Here is a 12,405-nt window from a genome sequence, read left to right on the forward strand (position 1 = left end):
TCCTACAGTGTTGGGGATGAAACCCAGGGTCTCACGTATGCTAAGCAAGTGCTCTACCATTGAGCTGCACTCTCTCTTTATCTTTTTAGGATTCTAAAATCTTAAAATGATGTCCAGCAGGCATCATTTTTGTGAGGCAGGGGCCCTGGAGGAGTTAATGAAATATCACCAGCTGCAAGTTTGTGCTTGGAGATTTCCACAGAGCTTCCCTCAGGAAGGGTGTTTATATGCCAGGATGACAAAAGAGCAGTATGTGATTATGGGAGTCCCTTGGGGATCTGGGTACATCTGGCTCTAAGATGCCACAAACCAACCTAAACTCCTCAGTGCTGTTTTCCTCTTGCTAGAGTTTTTCATATACTTTTGGAGGAAGGGGTGGCATTGACTCAATACTGTCCTACTTTAGGGATCTGTCAGACAATCGGGTTCAGTTTGAGTTTTTACTGAATCCTGCCCAGTTGAAGTGACATTGAGGGGTGGATGGTGTCCTGAGAAGGGTCCTGGACTTGAACTCTGAAGGTCTCTGTTTGAACTTTCTAAATTGCTGTGTGACATTGCACGAGTTGTTTAGCTTCTCCTGCTCTCCTTTCCCTTATTTGGAAACAACTGAGTTGGACCTGCATGGACTTTATGCTGGGTGACTTCAGTGTCACCAAATAGGTTGTATCTTACCTGCAAATGTAGATTAAGGGTGGAGTAGACAGGGCCATGCTCAAGAAAAACATTGTTGTTTTAATTTTAGTTTAAACGCTAGAGCATAAAGTTAAAATTAGCAAAGTTCTTGACCCAGCCTCTTTGTGTAACCCCAAAGATGCTTAGAGGGACCAGTATGACAAATAGAAAAAGAAATCATGGGCTTTAGAGTCACTAAAATTGAATATCAGCTCTGCCATTGACTGGGGTGAGTAAACTTCTCTGAACCCTTCTCTTACATAAGGTTGGCCTGACATCTGTAAGATAATGTACTTGGAAGGTGACAGAAGGTGCTTGGAAAATGGTTTTTATTATCATTTCTTCATTATTAGGATTATTCCAGAATAATTCCTGCTAGATAAGTGCAGGGATTATTCCAGAAACTCCTGATGGATGCTCAAATGGACTGTGCCTGGGCCAGTTCTGGGGCTGTTTCTCCCAATCACAAGTCCTTATCTGGCTTCCTGATTTAGTTGTCAGGAAGATCTAAGATGCTTAGGTCTACTCTATACCCTCCCCCCTCCTCCCATGATGCCATGTAAAAATATGCATTTTCCTTTGGTCTTTGCTATAGTTTGGATCTGAAGAGTACCCCAAAGTCTCATACCTTCAAGGCTTGACCACCAGCCTGGGGCACTATTGGGAGGTTCTAGAACCTTTAGGAGGAGGAGGGGCCTAGTAGAAGGTTAGGTCATATGTTTCTTCCTCTTCCTCTTGCTCACAGCTGCCATTCACTTCCACCATGATGTTCTACCTTATCACAGGCCCAAAAAAGCAATAGGCCAAGCTACCATGGACCAAAACCTCTGAAACTATGAAAGTTAAACTCCTTAAGTTGTTTATCTCAGGTGTTTTGTCACAGCCACAGAAAACTAACACAGTCTTATGTAGATATTTTCTTCTTTACAACAAAAATAGCTTTTTATTTACTTACTTAAATTTATTTTTGTGGTGGTGGGGTAAGAGCCCAAGGGCTTTCACATGCTAGGTAAGTGCTCTACACTGAAGATACATCCCCAGAAACCCTCGCCACCACCACCACCAAATAACTTTTTATTGACCTTGAATGGTACTCTTAGAAATGTTGACAAGTTGCTATTTTTTGAGCAGAAAGAACCTTGCAATGTCTTATGTCCTCCCTTCCTGGGACATAAAACCATATTATGCTGGGTTCCTTCAGCTGGGAAGTGAGTTTGGATATTGGATACATTCTATAAATGCTTTGGCGGGTGGGCCACAACCTGCAGAAAATGAGTGCAAGTGGCTTGATCTTCCCTGGCTGTCTTAGGACAGATTTGGCCTGTTCCTTTGTCAGAAGCATGCACTGGAAAGACCGCCTCTGTCTAAAAATAGGGCAGTTGGAGGCATGGCTGCACTAGCAGATGGAGAGCTTTCCTGGCAGCTTTGGGAAAGGTCTGCTGATAACACTTAGATTACTCACAGCTGTTTTCCAGATCAGAGGGCTCTGGGGATGGTGGCCTCATGACACATAAGGTGCTTGTTTTAAAATGGTACATATGAGGCCAGAATGGCTCTGCCAGACTCCAAGCCTTGCCTGGCCTCCAGACAGGTTAGGAAGCGTTGCCAAAATGAACTGTAGTCATTCCTAAAGCCCAGAAATATCTTCATTTCATTTAATTAATTTACTTATTTCATTAATCTGTTTCTGAGGGTTTGAAACTGGGGTTTCAAACCTGCCTACCTCACATTTGCTAGGCAGGCATTCTTATCACTTGAGCCACTCTTCCAGTCCTGTTTTTGTGTTGGGTTTTTTCAAAATAGGGTCTCACCAACTATTTGCCTATTGGCTTTGAACCACAATCCTCCTGATCTCTGCCTCCCAAGTAGCTAGGATTACAGGTGTGAGCCACCAGTGCCCGACACTCACTTCATTTTATATGTATATATATATTTTTTCTTTTCAAACTTCTACCAGAAGTTTGATTTTCTAAGTTGGGGACTGGTAGAGCATAGTGGTTAAAAGAGTGCACTTTGGAGCCAAAGGGCCTGTTTCTTTGCCTTTTGTTTTTTTTTTTTTTGGTGGGAATGGTTTGAACTCAGGGCTTGTGTGCTTGCAAAGCAGGTGCTCTATAACCTGAGCCATACTTCCAATCCATTTTGCTTTGTTATTTTGGAGATGGGAGTCTTTTGAACTTTCTGACTGAGCTGACTTTGAACTGAGAACCTCCTTATCTCAGCCCCAAATAGCTAGGATAACAGGTATGAGCTGCCAGTGCCTGGCCACAAAGTTATTTTATCTTATTTATTTATTTATTTTTATTATCATTGCACTGGGGATACATTGTGACATTTATAAAAGTTTTTACAATATATCATAGTAGAATTCACCCCCTCCATTATTCTCCTTTATTCCTCTTCCTCTCATTCCTGGAATAGTTTCAACTAGTGAGTTGACCCCTTGCCATTTACCAAACTGAGGACTTTGTAGACTCTCTCATTTGAACACCATTACCAGCCTACACAGTAGATACCAGCGCTGTTTTTCATTTTCAAATGAAGAAGTAAGGGAGTAACACCTGGTGCAGGAGGCTCCAGGATAACACAGCTGGCCTCACATGGCTTCATTCGAAATGTTTACATAAGCTGCTGTTATTCCTGGTATAGTTCTGTGCTCTTGGGAGGTACCACAGGGGAGGGGGGAGAAAGTGGGGAGGACCAGGAGGACACTCAGTCAGACTCCCTCTTCTCTGGGTGCTTGAAAGCAGGAGACTGGACATTCCAGATGAGTGACCTGTTGTTCTCCAGTTACCTGCTACTGCTACCTGTCAGCCACTCCACACCTTCCTGCATCAGCCATCTAGATGGAGAAGGTTTCTAGAATGGCCACCATTATGGAGTCCTTACTGCAATCTTGGTACTGAGGAAAAAGTCCATTTGAACCGCCTAGCAACTCTGTGAGTTATGAATGATTATCACCTCATTTTTCAGATGAGGAAAGAGGTCAGAGAGGTTAGGTGGGGCCCAGGTGACAGGGCTTGTTGGGAATCTCTGACCTTGGAGGTCAGAGCCCCACAGGGGCTGCATCTGGCAGGGAGTGTCTTAGTGCAAAGGTGAGCTCAAAGTCTCTGACAAAGAGGAGACATTTTCCAGAACAGAAAAGTGACAAAGATTCATGGAGAAGGCTGCTATACAGCCATGTCTCTGTGGTGTCCAGAGAAAACTTCCCAAGAATCCCAGGCCCCAAGCGTGGCGACCCCGGAACTTAGAACTCTGTGAGTCTAAGGCCAGGTTCTGTAATAACCGCTGCTGGAAGTGAGGTTCCAGCCACAAGTTCCCGAATGCCCCGAGTGTAGTGCACTTGGACAGGCCCGGTGACCTGTCCTGAGGTTGCCAGTCCAGTGCAGTCTCCATAGCAACCCTGTCTCTCTTGGCAGCACCCTAGGGCAGGCTGGGTTATGACAGAAGTGTTGGCGCAGACTCTGGGTCACACTGCCCTGGATGTCCAAGCAAATACTTGCTGCCTTGAAACACAAATCTGTGGAGATAACATTTAAGAACAGAAAATATTTGAAGAAAAAAAAATCCTTAAGAACATTCTTTAATGAAGAATTTATATCTTAATTACAATTATGAAAAATAAGGACAGGAGAAAAAAAGATTGAAAAGAACCGTGTTAAAATGCTAACAGTGGTTCTGATAATGGGTCATTTGTTTTGTTTTCCGGTTTTTCTAAAACATGTAGAATGTTTACTTTTATAATGGAAAACATGCATTTTAAAATTTCTCCTTTCCTTCTGGAATGGCTTTTGTCTTTCTTGAGGACAAATTGGAGGGGCTTGAATATCCAGGAGGAAAGCAATCTCCACTGTAAATGTCCTTCTTTGTGAAATGGGAAAACAGTAGGAGGACGGCACTTGATAGGATGAGTGTGAGCATTAAATGGAACAACCTGGGTAACAGTTTTACTGCATGATCAACATTAGCTCCCATCAAAGTCAGCATGAGAGTTATTATGGCCACTAGGGGGCACTCCTGACCCTGGAAGTCCTTCACGTCATGGGACACTGTTTCATAGGTAGATAGATGGACATGAGAAAGCAGAAATGCCACTTCCTTGCTTGCTGAGTTGTAAGTCTCCAGCCATGGGCTGGGGGAAAAAAATAGCCTTTTGGGTTGGAAATGGCTGCCTTTCTCTGGCAACAGCAGAAGCTGACCTTGGCATTCATAGGAAGGTACATGCCATTTAAATCACATCTTCCTATGATAAGGAGGGTGGTCATTCTGCCTGCAGTGCAGGACCAGTGAGCGCCCTGGATGTGGACACAGGTGAGACAGATTAGAGGGATCTACTTCTCTCTGGAGCGCTGTGGCAGTAGTTAAGCATTGTAAAAGCACTGTTAAATGCTGCTAAATCACTTCTAATGTTAACGATAGCTTTTATTATAAGCACTCTTTTTAACATTTATTTTTCCTCTAAATAAACTAAGATGTTGGGGGTTGGGGTCTGGGTGATTTGACTCCGTAATTGACAGTGGTTAGTTCCCTCCCTGGTGCTCTGGCTGCCTTGAGCAAAGGACTATCAACCAAGCAGCCAGTCACACTGTCCCCATGCCAGCACCAGATGCTTTGCACCCTATAGGGATGCTTTGAGGAAGCTACACAGCAGCCACAGTTGCTTGCTGCTGAAGCACAACTGTGGCTCCTGGAGGCACTCTCTAGCCATGACTGTTTCAAATAGCTTGAACCAGATTATTTTTCCATCATAAGCCTTGGTAAACTCTAGAAGACCCTTCAGCAACTTCCAGAGGAGCATATCCCCTGGTGGCCCAGCAGAAGGTCTGTGACTGGTGCAAACACAGTCCTTCATTTGCATGAGGGACTGCTGTGATTGGTGCAAATGTGATTGCACATTTGCATGAAGGACTATGCCATGATTGGTGCAAACATAATCTTTCATTTGCATGAAGGACTGCTGAAATTGGTGCAGATACCATTGCCACACCCCCTTTCTGGCTGTATAAGCAGTTTGTTTGGTTCACTTTGTGAGCCATCCTGGAAACACCCTCTTGTGCTATCCCTTGGTGTTGCAACACTAATCCCAAAAGGCTTCTTGTGAATGGTCTTTTCTTGCCCACTTCTGATCTTCATCATTAGTAGAGCAGGCTGAGCTGGTAACACAGAGAAAGGAAAAGATGACAGAGGAAGCAGTGGCAGCAGCAGAGGTGGCAGTAGCCACTATCCCAGTAGCAGGAGCAGTGACAGCAGCAGTAGTAATAAGGTCAGCTGAAGAGTTCCTGGCCAGGACAAAATCAATGAGAAGCACAGGTGGTAGAGACAATGGGGTCTGCAGAAGTAGAGAAGAGGCTTGTGAGGGTAGAAAGCTGAAGCTGAAGAAGGAAGGTTGAAAGAGAAGAGAAATTGTAAGCCTTGGTCACTGGAAGAGCTCCAGAGAGGTGCCAAGTTTTCATGGCCATTGGTCTCAGACACCCGAGGCCTGAGAGCTGTAACACTAGCCACTGTCAAGGACTGAGAATCCCATCACCCTAGGCTGTAACGCTTGTCACTATAGGGCAAAGGGTATCAGCACCCGAGGCCCGTATAAGAGCTGTCAAACTGGAAGGTATAACTACTGCTGCTTTCTGCTGTGTGCCTTCCCCACTGACTACCACTGGAAGCCTGAGGATTACATCGGCCAAGTGCCAGAGACGTCGGTGGTTAAAAGCCTGTGCAATAAGCATCCAGTCTGAGTGCCCAGAGCTATAGGTTTTTGGCTTCTAAAACCTGGATCATTAGGCTCCTAACTCTTAGGGTTTGGAGCCAAAAGTCTCTGGGTATGCCTTGGGCACTCAAGGACCTGAGACTGACTGCACTGGAAGAGCTTCTTTCTTACCCATGATTCCCATCAGGATGGAGGAAAGGATGTAAACGAGCCAGCTGATTGGTAACATTGAGAGGGGAAGATGAGTGAGCCTTAGGCTTCTGCTACATGGGTGATGTGAAGAGGAGAGGCAGATGTTCTCTGTTCTGGTTGCTGGCTCTGAGAGGTCATGTGGAAAGAGAGTAAAGTCCTGTTTTGAGGTCATAGGCAAGCTTATCCAGTAACATGGCTTCATTCTTTAAGCTGATGACTTCACAATCTCTATCCAACATTGGCCTCTCCGCCAAGATCCAGATATGTTTGTATATCTACTTGTCTGTTTGACTTCTCTATTTGCATGCTGTTTAAAAAATATCCCAAATAAAATTATTCTTTTCTCAGAAAACTCTCAACCTACAAGTCTTATCTTCAGCATCTCAGAAAACACCGCTACAAACCACCCTTGAGGAAAACTTAGGACTCATCCTCAGTTCCTCTTAAGTCTGCTAACACCTTGATTTTGTACTTTCTAGTCCCTGGAACTGTGAGAAATAAATTTCTGTTGTTTATAAGCCTCCAAGTTTATGGTATTTTGTTATAGCTACCTGATTATGACAACCCTGTGGTTTTATAAGATACTTTGTGACCTCCTCAGATTGCAGGAATAATTATAGGACTAGGCTGTAGGAGGCATGGATGTGTATTTGGAAGAACTTTGCTATCCCTTAACCCTTCCAGAAACTTAGGGTGTCCTCAGGGTAGCCACGTTTCAGCCTTGAGTCAAGCTTGACTCCTTATCTGTAAGGGGAAGGAAATAGATGAGATATACTTTAAGTTTCTTAGTCTACACTAACTTTTTGTGACCTATTTCATGGGTAAGACAATGTTGATTTGCCTAGATCTTTTTTTCATTTAACTTTTGTCTTTTTGTTTATTTACCAAATGTCCTTGCTCTTGGTACAGAGTAAACTCTACCATCTGGAGCCACTGCTCAGGATTGTTAGCTTAGCAGAAAATAATTTATTTCCATCTCCAGCCCTTTTATTTTTCTCTTTTTATTTCCTTACCCTTTCTATAATCTAGAGGTGTATGCAAATGAGTATTTGAGTAACATTTGACCAAATGACTGGGCATCATGGCCCAGTCAAGTTGACACAAAAAGTTAACCATCACATAGTAACTAGTATTTACGCTTCAATTTTCTAAGGGTGTTTTATATTCTTTACCTCAATGAGTACTCACAACTCCCTAGTATGAGAAACACTGAGGTCTGGAAGGGATGAAATGACTTGACCAAGATCACACAGTAAGTGGCATGGTGAGGCAAAACCCCACGTCTTGTCATTCTGCACCTCATGCTATCTTTCCTCAGCCTGTTGCTTTTCTAGAGTTGGCAATGTTCTCAGGAAGATGTTGCTTGTGGTAATTTGGATCAGTGACTCAGATTTAGAATATTTGATCCTATGGCATAGAAAACAATCAGTTCCAGCTCAGAGGCATGATTCCAATAAAGTGTTTTTCCTTTTGCACTTTCTTTCATTGTTGCAAGCAATTTGGCTTTCTGTTGTCTATTTTATTTTATTTTTTTCAGAACGCAAAGGCCATTGTAGTAAGATGCTTCTGGAGACTATTGACCATTCCTTGTAGTCAGGGTCCATCTACTGGGTCAACCCACTGAGAGAAATTACTGGCAAACTCATTTGAACAAGGGTGAGCAAGGCCACAGGAATAGAAACACTTCTGTTTGTCTTGGGTTCTCTTTTGCTTTACTTATTGCTCTATGGTTTGTATTTTCAGCCTCACTCCTTTCTGGTGTGTCTAGGAAGTGCCTCATGTATCATCTTACTGCTGAATCAAAACTATCAGCTGATAATGAATTTAGAGTCCTGGACTGTTGAGTCTCCATGACTCTTAAGGACTTATATGGACTCAAAGAGGGAAAGCATCTTTGGAAGTTCAGTTTTGGGTATCTTAGAAGGAAGGACATCTGAGTAGAAAATTGGTACTTGACAAAATGGCCCATTGTTTTGTGGATCTGTCTCCACAAAATTGTAGCAGAGTTTTCTTGAACTTAACTCTGCCTTTGGTATAGTGGAAGCTAATAAAATGGAAACACATGGTGACCAGCTCTTAGTTGTACAAGAAGGAAAAAAAACATACATCTAAAAGCATTCATCAGCTGGGTGTAGTGGAACACATCTGTAATTCCAGCACTAGGTTGGCTGAGGCAGGAGGATGAGGAGTTTGAGGCCAATCTGGGCTTCATAGTGAGACCCTGTCTCAGAAAAATAAAAACATTCATGAATGATTAGTGTATGAAAGGTATTACACTAGGTCCTGGACTCTCACAGAGCTCATGGTCTAGAGAGAGACATGTTCAACAAATATGTATTAAGATCCACTGTGTGCTAGGCACACAATAGGAAGCACTTATTTGGTACCATCTCAAAACCTCGGTTCAGTAGATAATACGTGCTGTGCTGTGAGAGAGAACCTACGAGTGCAAGGAATCTTGTAGGAGATGACCTAACCCAGAAGAGAGCTTTCTAGTGGAAGTGACATCAAAGTTGTATCCTACAGAGGTGTAGGAGTTAACCAGATGGAGGCCATTTAGTGGGCCTGATGGTTTCAACCAGAAGAAAGTGAAGGTGCTGAGTGGAGGAAGTGCAGCCATAAGTGTAAGTGAAACATCTGCAGGTTGGTAGGGGAAGGAAAGGCCAATGGGAGGGTGGTGGTAAGAAGTAAGGCTGAGGTGAAGAGCAGAGGCTGGAGGTGTGGAACCTTGTGTGTCATATTGAGGAATTTGAGCTGCACTTGGAGGAGGGTCCTCTGAGAGATTTAAAAGTTTCTGAATAAAATGATGAGGACTGCAGCTTTGAAAGTTCACTCTGTTTGCAATTCAATGAGTTATGTCCTTTAATATATGTTGTGCAATGGTCCAGAGAAAATTTCCACAGCTTATTCATGGATGTAGAACAAGGTATGGTGACATGGGCACAAGAGGGGCATGTCTATTGATGTCAGCAGCTCTCAGTATCCTCTCTGCATTTGGAGATCCCTGGGACACTTATTCTGCCACCTTCTTTGATATCTCTCTCTCTTCTTAGATAATTGTATTATCGCTGCCTTCAGGGAAGGTGCTGTCACCACCTCCTATTTTGTATTAACTTTCTCCCACTATCTTGAATCTGTGGCAGACCTTACTTTGAGGTGGGTGGATAGGTTTCCCCTGAGTTTGAAAATTTAAGGACAGGTTGAGTTTTGTCATGATGGCTGCCAAGTAATGGTAGATCAGGCTCTTTATAGCTGGCCCCTCCATACAAACCCAGAAGCTCCTGGGTTACCTCAGGACCTCTCAACATCCAAGGAAGGGGAGTCTGGAGCTTGGCAAGGAGGCCTACCTCAAAGTTGAAATGTTCAGTCTCTTCATCTTCTTCCTCTCCTTGTTTGAGTTATTACTGGCAAAGCCTTACTTTGGGGGGAGGGTAGTGCTTGGGAGATGGGCAGGCTTGAATTCTGGTTCTGTTACCTGAAAGAGTTATGTGAACTTTCTCAAAGAAAGTTATGTGAACCTTCCCGAGTCTCAGACTCATCATCTGTAAAGTGGAAATAATATGACTGCCATTGCCTTGTTGCTGTGATACCAGTAGGCACTCCCAAAATGGAAAAAAGAAAAACAACAGGATTAAGTCAAAGCTGTCTCCAGTGGTGACTTGGAGGAGAAAACAAGTTGTCATCTGTCTTTGACTTTCCTTCTTTTAATGACACTTCCAATATTTTGATTAAATTCAATCTTTACATTTTCAGTTATTGTCCAGAGATTTTTGCCTTGGAGTCTTTAGGATGTTGAGTGTTGATTGGCAATGTCAAGTATAACAGTAGTCCTTGGAATTCTCATTGTCTCTCACAGGTCTTTTGTAGTCATGGCGCTGGCGGTTGTAGGATCCAGAATATTACTGAAAACGTAATGTGGTCTAGGCTGATGCTATGAAGAGTTCCTGTGGTGAAGTTCCAGGGTCTGTTTTGATATTAGTTAGAGACCCCCTCAAACAGATGGTTCAAGCAAAGGTAGAGCAATTCTCATGACAGTCCACAAGTCGTTCATTAGGTCCAGGGCAGATAGGTGGCTCTATCACCCTCAAGACAGGTCTTCCAAGACTGCTCTAGTCTCCCTAGTTCCTAGGCAGCAGGAAGAAGGAAAGGGAGACTCCAGAGTTAAGCAGCTGCTTCAAGGAGATGATCTGCAGATGGCATCCATCACAATGTGCTCACATCCCACTGCCTGCATTTAGTTACGTGGGTGGATACTGGGAGGCAATTAGTAAACCTTGCCTTAGGTAGCCAGTGGCCAAGCCTGCAGTCATGTCAAATATGGAAATCCTAATGGTCCCTTAACTGTTAATAACAACATCACTAACCATGATTACAACAGTAACAAAACAAAAAAGAGATATTGTTCACGTATTAAACAAGTACTTCTTGAGCATCTGTCCTGTGCTAGACAGAGGACCAGTCTTTGGGAGGTACAGTACTCAGCAGAGCAGGTGTGATGCCTGGCCTCGTGGCCCACACTAATGGAAGCTAAGTGTTCATAACCAGGAGGCTAATTATAGTGTTATGCTGTGCATGAGCAAAAAATCCAAACCAATGCCTACACTAAAACAAACAAACAACACAACAACAAAAGGAAGAATTGTGCTTGCTTCTGGGTATGCATTGGAGTAGAGTCATTGTAATATGACACTAGCAGCATAGAGAGATCAGGATGGGGAAGGGACTCATGATGATATGCAAAGATCAAGTTGGTCTGGCAAAGAAGTATGAGTGTGTGTGTCTGTGTGTATCTGTGTGCATGCGTGTGGGGGTGTGTATGTGTGTATTTGGGGTAGGTATAGAAGCAGAATAATCATACTCTTCAAATGTTTCAGGCTGGTTCTGAATGAGGAGAAGAGTGAACTTGGGTGGAATGAGAACCAGTGGGAACCAATGGGAACAAGGAAGCAGCCTTGTTTTACAATGGAGGCCACCAGGTGTAGACCTGCAGGGGTTGCCTTGGGAGGAGTGAATTGTCCTTCACTGGTGGATTCCAGCTGGATAAATTTTGGCAGGGATATTGCAGAGAGAATCCATCACATAATAAAGCACTTATCCAGACCTACACCAAAACTGCCTTCTTACCCCAGTGTTTTCAGAGAACCGACAGAACTGGAGCATTGTAATTCATTTACTGTAAACAGCTGAGAGCAGCGACTATCCGCAGCTCAGAGGCCTAGTCCTTGATGTCCTGCAGATGGGGAGTTTTCCATTCCATCATTACCCACCCATATCAAAAAAGAACACCAGCTGGAGCCTATGGGCCCCAGATATATGCAATCCCAGTAGAGACTGCTGCTTTCTCTTCTGTCCCCTTCTTGATCCACCCCCTGATAAGAGAAGAATCTGAGAGGGCCTGAGTTAAGCTATAGGCCAGAGAATGAAGGGAGGAAAGAGATAAAAGAAGTTCATTTGAACTCAATAAAGAAAAGAAAAAAAAACCTGCTTCACATTTCTTTCCTGTGTGCTGAAGAGAACCCATCAAAGCCGTGTCTGCTTTTAGGACCAACCAACCAACAAGGAGCAAGAGCACCTCTTTAAGGACTTGTCTCCCATCCCGGACTTTGCCTGCTTTGCCTTGTCCTTCCTTTCTTGTCTACACCAGTGTAGGGTCAATGTTAGTGATTTGTGCTTCTTCTCCTCAGAATTTCTTTATAAAACACACAGGACCCACTTGCTCTCTGACTGTGCTGGTGGTGACTTAAGGAATTTGTCATGTCACTCTCTGATCTCAGATAACACACTCATCTTTCTGGCATCATTCTCACCAAACCTCCGCCCCCCCATATAAGACTCTCAGC

The sequence above is a fragment of the Castor canadensis genome, chromosome 8 (assembly GCF_047511655.1).
Source record: "Castor canadensis chromosome 8, mCasCan1.hap1v2, whole genome shotgun sequence".
Classification (NCBI taxonomy): domain Eukaryota; kingdom Metazoa; phylum Chordata; class Mammalia; order Rodentia; family Castoridae; genus Castor; species Castor canadensis.